General features: G+C 34.6%; 1 protein-coding gene across 11 annotated transcripts in view; it reads left to right on the top strand.

Annotated features, from left to right (window-relative positions):
* Nucleotides 1-14979, top strand: part of CLOCK (clock circadian regulator) — a 141272-nt gene that overhangs the window by 26426 nt on the left and 99867 nt on the right. For 4 of the 11 annotated variants that reach the window (XM_038556134.1, XM_038556136.1, XM_038556137.1 and 1 more), the window contains exon 3: nt 8730-8816. The exons of 6 other annotated variants lie outside the window; for them this stretch is intronic. The gene's annotated coding sequence lies outside the window, so the exon portion shown is untranslated. Of the gene's footprint in view, nt 1-8729; nt 8817-12983; nt 13125-14979 lie in introns of all 11 variants that reach the window. One more of the 11 variants, XM_038556135.1, reaches the window with a different exon arrangement.

Raw genomic sequence — 14979 nt, 5'->3', positions numbered from 1 at the left:
TATAAGATAATTGGAGGCCAGTATTCCTGAAGAATATAGATGCAGAAATTCTCAACAGAATCCTAGCAAACTGAATCCAGTGGCATATTAAAAGGTTCATACACAATGATCAAGTGTGATATATCCTTGGGGTACAAGGATGCTTCAACATACACAAGTCAGTGAATGTGATACACAACATTAATAGAATGAAAAATAAAAATAATTGATTATTGAATAGTTTCAGAAAAAGCATTTTATAAAGTTATTCTTTCATGATAAAAACTCTTAACAAATTAGGTATAGAAGGCACATACCTCACCTGTGAGGGAATAAGTATTTGTTGTTTTAAGCCACCCAGTTTGTAGTCCTGGCAGCCCTAGAAAACTAATGCAAGTTTCTATAAAAAAAAAAAAAAAAAAGTAATGTGAAATTAAAATTAAAAAAAAAATTGACACAGGCTCTAAAACTTACGCAAAAAAAAAAAATGAATAGAAGAGTAACATGCAAAAAGCAAATGAGTCCGAATAAAACTTATTTTAGTAAATGGAAAGAAACTTTATAGACAAAATAAGCACAAACAGTATAGCAACAAAGAAATAGCAAGGGTTGTGAAAAATAGAACATTAAGAAGTAAAAACAGGCACACATTTATTTACAAGGTAGCCTTTTAAACATTTTTATTGTTAATTTTCTAGTTTTGTTACACTGTAATTTCTACCAGGATTGTTTTATGGCAGTTTCTCTGGTGATAGAAGTATTCCAATTGCTGAGCAATAGAAGCCACTAGCCATAGGAAGCAATTCGTGCATACAGAATATCTATCTATTTGTGCCTTTGATTTCCTTTAGCTGTGTTTTGTAGTTGTCAGTGTACAAGTTTTTCACCAAGTTGGTTAAGTTTATTTCGTTTTCTTTCCTTTTTTTTTTTTGTTTATTTCTAAGTGTTTTATGTTTTGATGCTATTGTAAACACAGTTTTCTTAATTTCCTTTTCAAATTACTCATTAGTGTGTAGAAAAAACCCTGATTTTTGTTAGTTTTATATTATACAGTTTTGCTGAAATCATTTATTGGTTTTAACATTTAAAAAAATTTTTTTTTATTTATTTATGATAGTCACAGAGAGAGAGAGAGAGAGAGGCAGAGACACAGGCAGAGGGAGAAGCAGGCTCCATGCACCGGGAGCCCGACGTGGGATTCGATCCCCAGTCTCCGGGATCGCGCCCCGGGCCAAAGGCAGGCGCCAAACCGCTGCGCTACCCAGGGATCCCTGGTTTTAACATTTTTTGATGGATATAGAATCATTAAGGTTTTATACATACATGTCATCTATGAAAAGATAAATTTTTACTTATTCCTTCCCTGTTTAGATGCCTTTTATTTCTTTGTCTTGCCTGATAATTGCTCTAGCTAGGACTTCTAGCACTCTGTTGAATAGAAGTGATGAAAGTGGGCATCTTTGCCTTTTTCCTAATCTTAGAGGAAAAGCTTTTAGTTTTTCTTTTTTCTTTTTCTTTTTTTAGCTTTCAGTTTTTCATTTTTTTTTTTTTTTTCAGTTTTTCATTGTTGAGTATGATGTTAGCTTTGGGCATTTCATATATAAGGCCTTTATTATATTAAGGCAGTTCTTTTTTTTTAATTTTTAAAGATTTTATTTATTCGTGAAAGAGACACAGAGGCAGAGACATAGGCAGAGGGAGAAGGAGGCTCCCTGTGGAGAACCCAATGCGGGACTTGATCCCAGGACCCCGGGATCATGCCCTGAGCCAAAGGCAGATGCTCAATCACAGAGCCACCCAGGCATCCTATTTTGAGGTAGTTCTATTTGGCTTATTGAGTATGTTTATTAAGAAAGGGTGTTTAATTTTGTTTGATGCTTTTTCTGCATCAATTGAAATGTTCATGTGTTTTTTCCCTTCATTCTCTTAATGTGGTGTATTACACTGATAGATTTTCATATGTTGAACCATCCTTGCATTTTAGGTACAAATACCACTTGATCATAGTTCATAATCTTTTTAATGTACTGTTGAATTTGGTTTCTTAGTATTTTGTTGAGAATTTTTGTGTCTGTCTTCATCAGGGATATTACTCTGTAGTTTTCTTGTGTCGTCTTCTGATACCAGGATAATGTTGGCCTTATAGAAGGAGTTTGGAAGTGTTCTCTTTAATTCTTTGGAAGAGTTTGAGGAACTTTAAATGCTTTAGAGAATTATCCTGTGAAACCATATAGTGCCAAGGTTTTTTCTTCCTTTGGGATCTGCTTTAATTTCTTGATTAATTCAGTTTCAATTATGTCTCTTCACTTCCTACTGAAAAAGATGAAAATTTAGCTTACCTATTCTGTTTTTAATCTCCTCTTTTCTCTCTGCATTCCAAGTTTAAAAGTTACTGTGTTATTTTATTAATATTTTTGAAATTGTAAATATTTAGATTCCTTAGATAATTGTATTTTAAATCCCTACCATGTAAGATAAGAACACTATGACGTGTTGGGTACCTGGCTGGCTCAGTTGGTAGAGCGTGTGACTTTAGATCTTGGGGCTGTAATTTTGAGCCCCACATTGGGTGTAGAGATTCCATAAAAATAAAATCTTTAAATAATGGTAAAAAAAGAACACCAAAACTTCTATCATTTTCTTCATCATGTGTCTTCTACTCTTTCATTTCCATTCCTGTCTTCTCTTCAGTATTTAAGTAGGTTTATAATGTAACATTTATGTTCTGTAATGAGAAGAATTTGGGTTTATCAGGTTGATTTGAAAAGCTAAATACAGTAAACTATTGAATTAGTGTTAAGTTTTATTTTCAGTAGGTCCAAGATTGCAATGCTAATGGAGCTCCAAAAAATATTTGATATCAATGTTTTTCAGCATTATACTACTAGTTTGCTTTATATTCTTACTAGTTTGCTTTATGTTGTTCATCTTCTTGCCATTATGACCTTTAGTTGCATTTTTTCTTGATAGATAAAAAGATACCTTTACCATATCCTCACATGTTTCCTGCTTGAATGATCTCTATTGTTTGTTGAATAGAATCTCTAGTTTTCTTGACGACCTCTCTTTTAGAGCCCTTTTCCTGCCTGTTTTAGTCTTGATAGATTTGGAAGTCTGTATATCTGCCATTCAGAGATATTCCTGCATTTCTGGGTTAGATTTACTGTTTCTTAGGTCCCACATAGGTCTCTTTCATGGCATTCTCCCTCATCCTAAATTAACTTTAGTATACAAGGTATTTATAATTTAGTGTGCAAGGTTCTAAAATAAATTCTTGCTGTTCTTCAGATGGCTTTGGCCTGGCTCATAATTGATAGTTTAGCTGTGTGTAGAAATTTAGATTCAGATTAATTTTCCCTCAGATATTAGGGTTTTGCTCTATTTTTTTCTGGGTCAAGATGGTGAGAAGTCTGACCTTACTCTGAGACTTGTTACTTTCTAAATGACTTCTCTCTCTTTGGAAGTTTTAGTGTCTTTGTAGTTCTGGAATCTTAAAGATAGATATTTGTCGAGGTGTGAATTATTTTTGCCCTTCTAACTGGACTCTCTGGAGTTAATAGGCCCTTTGTGGTAAATGCATGTGTCTTCCTTCAGGTATGGGAAATTTTCTTTTATTATTTCTTTGGTAATATTTTGTGGTTTTTTATGTTGTCCCATTTTGAAATGCTCACCAGCAGAATGTTGGTTTTCTGGATTGATTTTATGTCTTTTATTTCTTCTCATGTTTGCTGTCTCTCTCTCTATGTGTGTTTTTTTTAATGTGTTCTGACAGAGTCCTTCAACTATATCTTTGTGCCTTTCTCTGAATGTCTGTGAACACATTGTTAATACCCCAGTAACTTTATTTATTGTCTGCTTGTATCATTTTGAAAGGCAACATGGTATAGTGTTAGTAGTTACAAGCTTAAGCAATAGAACCAGACTGCTAGACTGTGTGGGTTTAGATCCCCAGCTCTACCACTTAATAATCTTAGGTCACTTAATGTGACCAAAATTAAGATAATAACTAGTTTGTGGATAAAGGAGTTTATATTTGTAAAGCATTTATAACATTTCTTGGTGTAGTGAAATCTGCATTATTTGTTAAATATGGTTTTGTTTCATGCACTACAGTTTCTTCAGGAATGTCTTGAGGATATTTTGTTTTGTTTTTGAGTTTTCTGTACCCTAAATAATTAATCTTTCCAGGGTTAACTGATATATTTATTTATTTTGTTCTTTTTTTTAGCTGCTGTTTTTTATTGTATGTATATAGTCCTCTAATTTCCTAAGAAAGCAAAATCTTTGTCAACTCATGATTTTGTTTTAATGGAATATTTTAAACTATACAACAATATACAGAATAGAATAATGAAATTCTGTCACTCATCTTTAATGATTGGGTCTTTTTTCATCTGCATCCTCATTCATTTATCCTTTCCTAATACTGTTTCCCATTATTCCACATGTCACTGATCTATAATTATTTTTAGTATATTTCTAAAACTAAAGACCTTGAGTCTTTTTAAATTTTAGAATAGTTGATGCTCCCCTCCTCCTGCCTTTATCTTTTTCCTCCTCCATGTTGAAGGAACTGGATCGGATGTTCTATAGAGTATTTCACATTCTGGATTTGTCTTATTGCTTTTTCTTGATGTCATTTATTCTCTTCTGGTAGTAATGTAAAATGGAAGTTTGATCTAAATCAGTGTTTATAAACTTTTTGTTTTCTTTTTTCATTATTGTCCCCTTAAAGGGCCTTTTTAGAATATTTTCTTATTTTACTTTATTGTCTACCTCCTGAGACCCAGGGGGATAGATCATAGTGTTGTGCTTTGGAGATTAAGAAACTTTTATTATTTAAAAAAAAAAAAAAAAAAGAAACTTTTATTATTTAAGATCCTTTTAGGGATCCTGGGGTGGTGCAGCGGTTTGGCGCCTGCCTTTGGCCCAGGGCGTGATCCTCGAGACCCGGGATCGAATCCCACATCGGGCTCCCGGTGCATGGAGCCTGCTTCTCCCTCTGTCTGTGTCTCTCTGCCTCTCTCTCTCTCTGTGACTATCATAAAATAATAAAATAAAATAAAAGATCCTTTTACCCCTTGGGTGTGACATTGTTCCAGTTAAGAATATATGATCTAGGGCGGCCCAGGTGGCTCAGTGGTTTAGTGCCGCCTTCAGCCCAGGGTGTGATCCTGGAGACCCAGGATCGAGTTCCACGTCAGGCTCCCTGCATGGAGCCTGCTTCTCCCTCTGCCTGTGTCTCTGACACTCTCTCTCTCTCTCTCTTTCTCTCTCTCTCTGTCTCTCATGAGTAAATAAATAAAATTAAAAAAAAAAAAGAATATATGATCTAAAAGTTTGATCCCATTTTGACTCTTTTCAACAAGAATATAAGTAGTAGTATGTATTACATGTTACATCAGGAGGTACTTACTACCTAGTTGTCTCACTTTTGGAGATGCTAAGATTGATTAGTGTATACAGTTGGTGGCAATACGATCCATTGTGAAATTTACTATCACTTTTTCTCCTAATCATTTAAAATCTATTAATGATTATTGGCCATCTTTTTATGTCATTTCTTCTGTTCTTACCAGCCGAGATTCTTTGAAGGACTGGCTCTCACCAGGTCTCTTTGACCTTAAGATACAGTTTGACAGGATAGGCAAAAAAGTATGTGATTAATATTCTTTCATTTACCAATTTTTGATTAGCCCTTAGTTATACCATCAATATTCATTGGCTTTAATTTTGTACTTTTTTATTTATGTATTTATTTGTAGCATTTCTAGCTCTTTCTAAGGGCTAGTATTTCATGAGCGTTATTCTTTCTTTGAGGTCTTCCAAAGAACAAAGGCAAAATTAGCTGTTTTTAAGTTTAGTAAAAGTTATTCTAACTTACATTATATTCATTTTTATTTAAACATTGTCCTATTTCATCATTCTGAGATTTATTTCATCATGACTCATTAGTTTTTTCCATATCTTCTAAAGAGATATGAAAATAGAAGAATGATGGAATCTCATAAGATGATAGAATACGGGGGGAAAAGTGTTTCTCAATAAAAAATTTAAAACACTAACTTTGGTGTGTCCTACTTTTACTTGAAGACATGCTATTGATTTGACTGAAGTAAGAGCTCTCTCTCTCTCTCTCTTTTTGGTAAAGGTTTTTCTCAACTCCTTAAACCCATATAAAGTATCTTCAATTCATAGACACAAGACATAGGTGGCTGACAGAATGTACTAATTTCTTTGTTGATTTTTGGAGAATGGAGAAAATACAGATCTTGAATTCTAAGTAATTCTAGATAAGTTATGTAAGGAGTCTAGTCTTAAGCTTTTTACCTGGATAAACTAAATTATAGCACTCTTCAATATTTATCATCATTGTTTTCATTGGATTCTCTCATGTGAGCTTTTATTATTATTTTTTAAAGATTTTATTTATTTATTCATGAGAGACACGGAGAGAGAGAGAGGCAGAGAGAGAAGCAGGCTCCTTGCAGAGAGCTCGACGCGGGACTCGATCTCGGGTTTCCAGGATCACGCCCGTGGGTGAACCAAGGCAGCCGCTAAACCACTGAGCCACCCAGGCGTCCCTTGTGTGAGCTTTTAAATCAAAAGTTTTTATTATTCTCAGTTCCAGAAGTTGTAGCAGGCCATTTGGGTCAAAATATCTCCTTTCTAATGTTAGGTATTATAATTAACATAAGTGAAGGGGATAGGGAAAGACAATACCACACTAGAGATGCAGTGCTTCCATTAAGGGTAGTCCCCTGATATCAGTATTTCAAATTACTTCTTCGGTGTTTTGGATGTTTTTACCATTCAAGGTAATGCATTGTAGTGAGTTGTTAGATGTGTGAGAGATATTTCTCTTGTGAACTGGAAGAAAAAGGATTATAAAATGAAGTGTAGAAAATGTAGAGTGTAGGAAAGGAGAAGCCAGTATAATGTTCTGACCTTGATTTCAATTCTAGTAGCTGGTTAGTAACTATGGAAATTAAGAATCTGGAAATTGATTCCCTTAAAACTATTTGGTCCCCAGTGTGAAGACTGCTGATTTAAGGTTTAATCTTTCATCACTAGATTATAGTCTTGAATCTAAGGCTACTGCATACAATTCATCCACTTTTTATTTTCATTATCGTTAATTTCCTTAAGGACCTTCATCACTGTGCACTGATTGCTGCTTTTTCTCAGCGTTCTCTTTGAGGATTCTTTTTCATTTTTCCTGAGTATTTTCCTCAGTGAAACAGTTATTTACTCTCTCTTCCTCTTTTAGCATGTGTATATTTTTACTAACAAACGACTTTCCTCAGGTTTTGATTCTTTTCTGTTGCATCAGATTTTGTCTGTGTGATTGTTGGTTCTTCATTCATTCAAAGATAACTTGGGATGTGCTGCAAAAATGTAATTGCCCAGGAGCTGCAAACATTGTACATTGTTGCATTTCAATGACTAAAACTCCATGAGGGGAGGAATTTGGATATGTAGGACATACCATAGTGAGTGAATGAATAAGGAGACTAGAATTTCCCAAACACTGGCCTTAATAGAACTGCTAGTTTAAGAAAAATTTAACCAAATTAATCTTGTTGTCTTTTATTTTTGTTGATTGATATTTAAAATAGTACTTTTCTGGTAGAAGAGTAACAAAAATGCTTTTAATATTGTGGTGAGAAATGTTGTTAATGTTTCTGATCATTTTAACTTTAATTGGTAATAAGAATTACTGGCCATGATTGGATAGTTTCATAAAATCACACTGGAAATACAGGGTAATAAAAGTACTTCCCTCATAGGGATGTTGTGAGGATCTAGTCAGCACATACGTAAAGCACTTACAACAGGGCTTCACACATAGCTAAGTGCTTGATAACTGTTAGCAAATGAGAATAATGCTAAGACTGACTTCTTTCCCATCATTCTGCAGGCAGTTTCTTGATGGTTAGTTGATCTGTTCATTCATTGAGAGGCTGGCTATTGGCCCAAGGCAGTTGTCCCTCAGGCCCTTCCTTGCAAAAGCTCCCTAAAAGGATCATCCTCCACAAGCATTTTTCCTCAGCTTCCTTCCCAAGGACCTCCCCACCCCCCAGACCTTTGAGGCTTGTGGGCTGGAAAGAACTTCAGAATGGCTAGTACATTGCAGTCAGGTGGTGAGGGTTTAAAATGGGCTCTGCCTTTTACAAAGCCCTGTGTGAGTCTTTGACTCAGGGCAAATTGCTTCACCTCTTATTTCCTTCCTTATCCATCTCACCTCAGAAAATATTCTTTTTATCTCTTTTCTTACTCTGAACAGCCACACTGCACTTAATTTATACAAATACCATATTCTCTCTGGCCCTTTGAACACGCTGTTCACTTTGGATGAAACACTTTCTCTTCCCTCCTGCCTTGTATTCATTTGGCCAGATCCTATTCATGTTTGCATTAAATGCCCCTCCTTTAGGGGAGGCCATTTGTAACCAATTCCCACCACGCTGGTGTGTATTTCTGCCATGATTTCCCCTCACATCATGATTCTTAAAGCCTTTCATCCCATTTGGAGTTGCCCTACATAGTGAGCTCCCACAGAGTTTGATGGGATCTGACATGTTCATTGCTGCATCTCCAGTTCTTGGCACATAGGAAGCCCCAATTAATGCTGTATACATGGATGGGAAAAAAATACCAGAGATACTGTTGCTTAGGCTTTGGCTAACATTATCTCCACAGCTGCCCTTGTTTTACAGAATTTTTATTTTATTTTTTTTCCTGTAAAGCCGCTGAAACTTAGAAGCTGATTCTGTCACAGTTTAAGATGCCTTTGGAAAATTCTGCATTCTTCTTAGATGAATCTTTAGAACTTGGTGAGTTTCACTAGATCCTTCAGTTTTCATTTTGAGCTCAGAGGTATGCGTGTTTTTTCTTTTTTTCTGCATAATTCATAATTATTGGATACAGTGAGGTTTGCAATATCCTAGCAAGAAGCATAGGACAAAGTATTATAAAAATATTTAGAGCATGATCTTCTACTTGCTTTGATAGCCTTAATTTATCTTTAGAATTTTACTTTTTTGAGGAGTAAAAAGTTACTGATAAAAAATAGTGATAGGGAATAAAGGGGAAAGGAGAGAAAATGAGTGGGAAATATCAGTGAGGGAGACAGAACATGAGAGACTCCTAACTCTGGGAAACAAACAAGGAGTAGTGGAAAGGGAGGTGGGCGAGGAGGTTGGGGTGACTGGGTGACGGGCACTGAGGGGGGGCACTTGATGGGATGAGCCTTGGTGATATGCTGTATGTTGGCAAATTGAATACCAATAAAAAAAGTTACTGATTGGAAAGATAATTGATATGCAGATATAAAGTATTTTCTTCAGTTCTTGAAATTTTTACGTTACTACTCAGAAGAATTATAACATCTTTTTCTGAGATAAGGAAGGCGATTTGTAAATGACTGAAAAGCAAAATAAGAATTGTTTCATGTTATATTTTAAGTCTAGTGATAAAGAATTAGTTGACTGAGGTAAAAAAGGGCCAGTCACCCAGTGCAGCTCCAGCTTATAAGCAAGTCTATCAGTAAGTAGTCTGCATAATACTAGATTTAGCCTGCTGCTTTTTTTTTTGTATGACCTATGAGCTAAGAATAGTGTTTATATTTTTAAATGATTACAGGGAAAAAAAATCTCAAACGAATACTATTTTGTGATGTGAAAATGATACAAAATTCAAATTTCAGCATCTATGAATAAAGCTTTATTGGAACACAGCCACTCTTATTTTACATATCGTATATGGCTGTTTCATGTTTAGTGGCAGAGTTAATTTAAATACAGTAGTTGCATCATCAGATTGTTACAGTCTGGAAAGCCAAAAATATTTTACTATATGACCCTTTAAGATAAGTAGTTGGCCTATACTCTTCATGGTTGGAGAAGCATTTATAGGTTGAGTGTTAGTTGCTTCATTTTCAAAATAGGGAAAAATAATACCTTTCCTATCTGAAAGCGAGGATCTTGGGTTTACTAAATTACAGGTTCCCTAAGGGTAGATATCATGCCTGTTTTTTAAACAGTAGATGCCGCCATAGCTATTATAGGCCCGACACATGGTTGACACACAATGTTGAGTAAAAGAACAAGATCTGTTGTAGCTCTAGTACCTATTATATCTATTATTATTATGATCAGAATAATTCCAGTGTTTTTGAAGGTTTGCGTATTGGTATGGGTGTTTTTTGTTAAATATAGGAGTGAATTAAGAAAACACACACCAAAAAAGAAAAAAAAAACTGTAAGAACGAGTTTTGATGGAAACAGTAATTTTCTCTGGATTTTTTCTTTCCAGAGAGCCATCAGATCATTGGCCAGATTTATTTGTCTAAGTTGATTATATATGTATATTGTTACTTTTTGAAATCTTAAGAGGCAAGATAAACCACTCATCCCAAAATTACGAATCTCAAAGGAACTTAGAAGCCTCCTTGTTATAATACACACACACACACACACACACTAAAAACTGTTGAACGGAAAGATTCATATATTCTCATTTAAGTCTTCTGAAACTTCCCCAGCTTATCTACTGAATCTCTCTTTTCCTTTTTCTAAAGATTTGGTTTATTTATTTGACACAGAGAGAGAGAGAGAGAGAACGAACAAGCAGGGGGAGTGGCAGGGAGAGGAAGAAGCAGGCTCCCTACTGAGCAGGGAGCCCTCCACAGGCTGGAGCCTGACTCAGGGCTCTATCCCAGGACCCCTGGGCCAAAGGCAGATGTTTAATGGACTGAGCCATGTAGGCACCACATGAATCTCTCTCTCTCTCTCTTTTTTTAATGAACCTTCCCTGTATAGTTTGCTCAAGAACATAGCTTTTAAAATTTTATGCTGCAGAACACTTTGTAAAGATCAGATAGTTTAGGGCAGCCCCAGTGGCGCAGTGGTTTGGTGCCGCCTGCAGCCCCGGGTGTGATCCTGGAGACCCAGGATCGAGTCCCACGTCGGGCTCCCTGTGTGGAGCCTGCTTCTCCCTCTGCCTGTCTCTCTCTCTCCTTCTCTCTCTCTGTGTCTCTATGAATAAATAAAATATTAAAAAAAAAAGATCAGATAGTTTAAATGACATTTAGTTGAGAAAAGCCGTTCCAGATTAAATAAGTCTAAATAAGTCTAGAGAGATCAGATAGTTAAATGCTGTACATGATTCTGGACTGGATCCTGTATTGGTGGAGGAAGAAAGCCCTAGAGGACTTCATTTGCTCAGTTAAAAAAAAAAAAATTGGAAAATAGATATTAAGTTAAAATTTTGTATGATTGTTAAATTTTTTGAAGTTAGTAACTATATTATGGCTATTTAAGAGAATGTCTTTGTTCTTAAGAGGCATATGTTGATGTATTTAGGGATGAAAGATCTGATATATATATCTTATCTTATTCTCCAATGGCTCAGCAAATGCTTATCCATACAAGATTTAAAAATGAGAATGTTAATTAATTGATAAATCTGGACAGAGTATACATAGGAGTTCTTTGAACTATTTGTACACTTTTCTGAAAGTTTGAAAGTATTTCCAAGTAAAAAGTTTAAAGAAATGACATTAGCAATTATCAGAAAACCTAGAGATTATATCCAAATACTGTTGCTTTTAAATTATTATTAACTTTTATTAGAATACACTTATAGTCCTTGTCCTTTTTTCAAAGTGCTTTCACACATACTCTGTTTACATGGTGGTACTGTTCGAAACAGTAATTTTTTGTTGAGTGGTTTATGGTTAATTATGTGGTCATCAATGCAGATACCCCGTTCTTTGATTCTTTACTCGATTTAACAAGTTTGACTTACAAATAGTTTATAAAACTTATAGTAATATGAAGATAAAATGAAATAGAACTTTGCAAAGGTAGAAACTGGTATGCAAAGAAAGTCTTTATATTAGCAGTATTCTTGCTGATTATCTTATCAATTTTTTAATCATAAGATAATAGTTAAATACCAATTCGCAGAATTTAGAACTTCAAAGAATCTTAGGTATAATGTTAAATTTTCTTCTGTCTGATATCTTTCTTTAATGTCCACTTTAGCTTGTATTATAAAAAATCTATTGTGTTCCCTTAGCTCCATAAGTATGCTTTGCTTTTAAAAGTACATCTGATTTTACTATCTTAAATTTATATTTTGACCTTAAATTTATTATATTTTGAAGGAAATTCAGGAGTAGGGATCTATTATAGTATTTCTCAAAATGAGGTTAATAATTGATTACCTTTTTGAGCTTTATATTTTTAGCACTCTATATTTAGTAATTTCATTTTCACAAAAGCCTTATGCTAACACCTTGCCTTGATTTGCTATTCAGTTCTAGCTAAAACTGCTGCTAAGCCTCAGAAGGCTTAGGTTTTCTTACCCCCCCCCCCTTTTTTTTTTTGCCAGATATGAATTATGAGAAGTAGGGATCTGGAACTAAGTATAGAAAACTGATCAAAAGAGGCGCCTGAGTGGCTCAGTCAGTTGGGCGTCCAACTCTTGGTTTCAGGGTGAATCATGGTCTCAAGGTCCTGGTATTGAGCCTAACCTCAGGCTCCTTGCTCCATGGAGTTTGTCTGCTTGAGGATTCTCTCTCCATCTTCCTTGCCTCTCCCTTCGCTTGCATGTGCTCAGTGTCTCTGAAATAAATCTTTAGAAAAAAAGAAAAGGAAAATGTATTGATTATATGTACATTAAGGAAAAAAGCCATTTTAGAATTTCAGGATGTAAATAGTGGGTTCAGTCTAACTTCACCCTAGACCTTCTCTTTCCTTCATAATTTGGGAAGGATCCATATATCAAGATAATTCTTCAGTAATTGTGCTGAAAAAGGAAGTAAAAGGAAGTATTCGATTAGAAAGCAAACTGATGTAGAAACCTAGTTTTCCTAGGCTTGAATTTTACCAAGTAAAATAACTAAAAAGTTAAAAATTTAAAAGTTAAGCGACCGATACAGTCTTGCTAACTTTTAAAACTTTTTTGCATTTAATTAAACCATGCTTTTTATAAAGTGGATAAATCTTGAGTATCCTTTTGATGAAATTTTATGAAGTCAATGCTCGTTTAACCAATACCAAGATCAAGATATAGAATACTTTCATCAACCTAGGAGCCTCCTTCATGCCCCCGACAGTCAACACACATTTCTGAAGGTAACTATTATTCTGACTTCATTTACTATTCATTAGTATTGTCTATTTTTTAACATCTTTTGACTATTTTTTTGGATCAATATCTTGTTTATGTGAGTCACACATGTTGATTCATAAAACGTTGTAACGTTAATTTATTCTTTTTCATTGTTTTGAATCCTTCATTGTATATGTCACAGTTTTATCCATTATCCTGTTGATGAACATTTGGATCATTATCAGTTTTTGGCTATTATGAACAGTGCTACTGTGAATATTCTTGACCATGTCTTTTGGCGCACATATGCATGCATTCTTTTGAGTAAATATCCAAGAGTGAAGTTGTTGATCATGAAACTCTTTAGCTTTAGTAGATGCTTCTAGTTTTTGAAAGTGATTGAGTCAATTTATACTATTTTCTACATCCTCACCAATGCTTAAAATTATGTTTTTTTAAATATTAGCTCCTTTGCTACATATGTGGTAAGAAGTTAGGAACTTTAATTTGTAATTCCCTGCTGACTTTAAAGATTTATTAGCACATGTTTATATGCTATTGACCATTTGAATATCCTCTTTTGAGAAATACCTATTCATGTCATTTGACCATTTTTCTATTGACTTGTCTTATGGATTGGTACGAGTTCTTTATTTCTAGGATAAATTTTTTATTAGATTAAATATTGAAGGTATCTATCCTACTTCTTTACTATCTTAATAGTGTACCTTTATTAAGAAAATTTCTTAATTTTAATAGTCCATCTTGTCAAACTGTTCCTTTATGGTTTTAAGTAATCTTTGTCCATCCCAAAGCCAAGAAGTTATTCTTGTATGTTTTCTCCTATAAACTTGATTGTTTAAATCTTTACATTTAGGTTTATGCATGGTATATGATAGGATTCCTGGTTCATTTTATTTTACATATGGAAACCCATTTTGTCCAATATTATTTATTGAAAAGACTATCCTTTCCCTATAGTAATGCACTAGTGCCTTTGTTGTAATTCAGGTGAGTGTTTATTCGTTCATGGTTCTGTTTTTGGACTCTTCTGTTCCATCAGTCTAGTGTGCTGGTTTTATATTCTTCTAATTGCTATAACTCTAAATCCTCCAATTATGTTCTTCACAATTCCTTGTTTTTTTTGGTCCTTTGAATTTCTTTTTTTTTTTTTTTTTAAGATTTTTATTTACTCATGAGAGACACAGAGAGAGAGAGAGAGAGAGACAGAGACACAGGCAGAGGGAGAAGCAGGCTCCATGCAAGGAGCCCGATGTGGGACTCGATCCTGGATCTCCAGGATCACACCCCAGGCTGCAGGCGGCGCTAAACCGCTGCGCCACCGGGGCTGCCCGGTCCTTTGAATTTCAATAAAAATTTTATACTCGACCTGTCAGTTTCCTAATAAATAGATAACCTGCCTTATAGTAAGCAAGTTTTAAAAAAATAGTAAGCACTTTTAATAGTGTTATTTAATATTATTATTGACTAGCTTGATATCAAATGTACAGAGCAAGTTGAATATATTGGACATCTTTCAATATTGAGAGTTTCAGCACCTTAACTACTATAGTACTTCCATGTATTTAGGCCTTTTAAAATTTCTCTCAGAATTTTATTTTGGGTGTGGAGGTCGTATACATCTCTGTTAACCTTTTAGATATCATAATGATATTGTGGTTATATGTTTTTGTTAGTCCTTGTAATTTATAGGTTTACACTAGGGTGTTTACAGATGCAGTGATACAGTTTGGGGGGTTTACTTTTAATAATGCAAAGGAGGGTGGGAAGGAACAGAGAAGGACCAGAATAGATGTAACCAGATTTACCATGATTTGATAATTGTTGAAAATGGATGGTATTTGGGTTAATAGTTAT

The sequence above is a fragment of the Canis lupus genome, chromosome 13 (genome assembly GCF_011100685.1).
Source record: "Canis lupus familiaris isolate Mischka breed German Shepherd chromosome 13, alternate assembly UU_Cfam_GSD_1.0, whole genome shotgun sequence".
NCBI classification, from domain to species: Eukaryota; Metazoa; Chordata; class Mammalia; order Carnivora; family Canidae; genus Canis; species Canis lupus.
The sequence above is the reverse complement of the archived record's forward strand: the minus strand, read 5'-3'. Positions and strand labels throughout refer to the sequence as shown.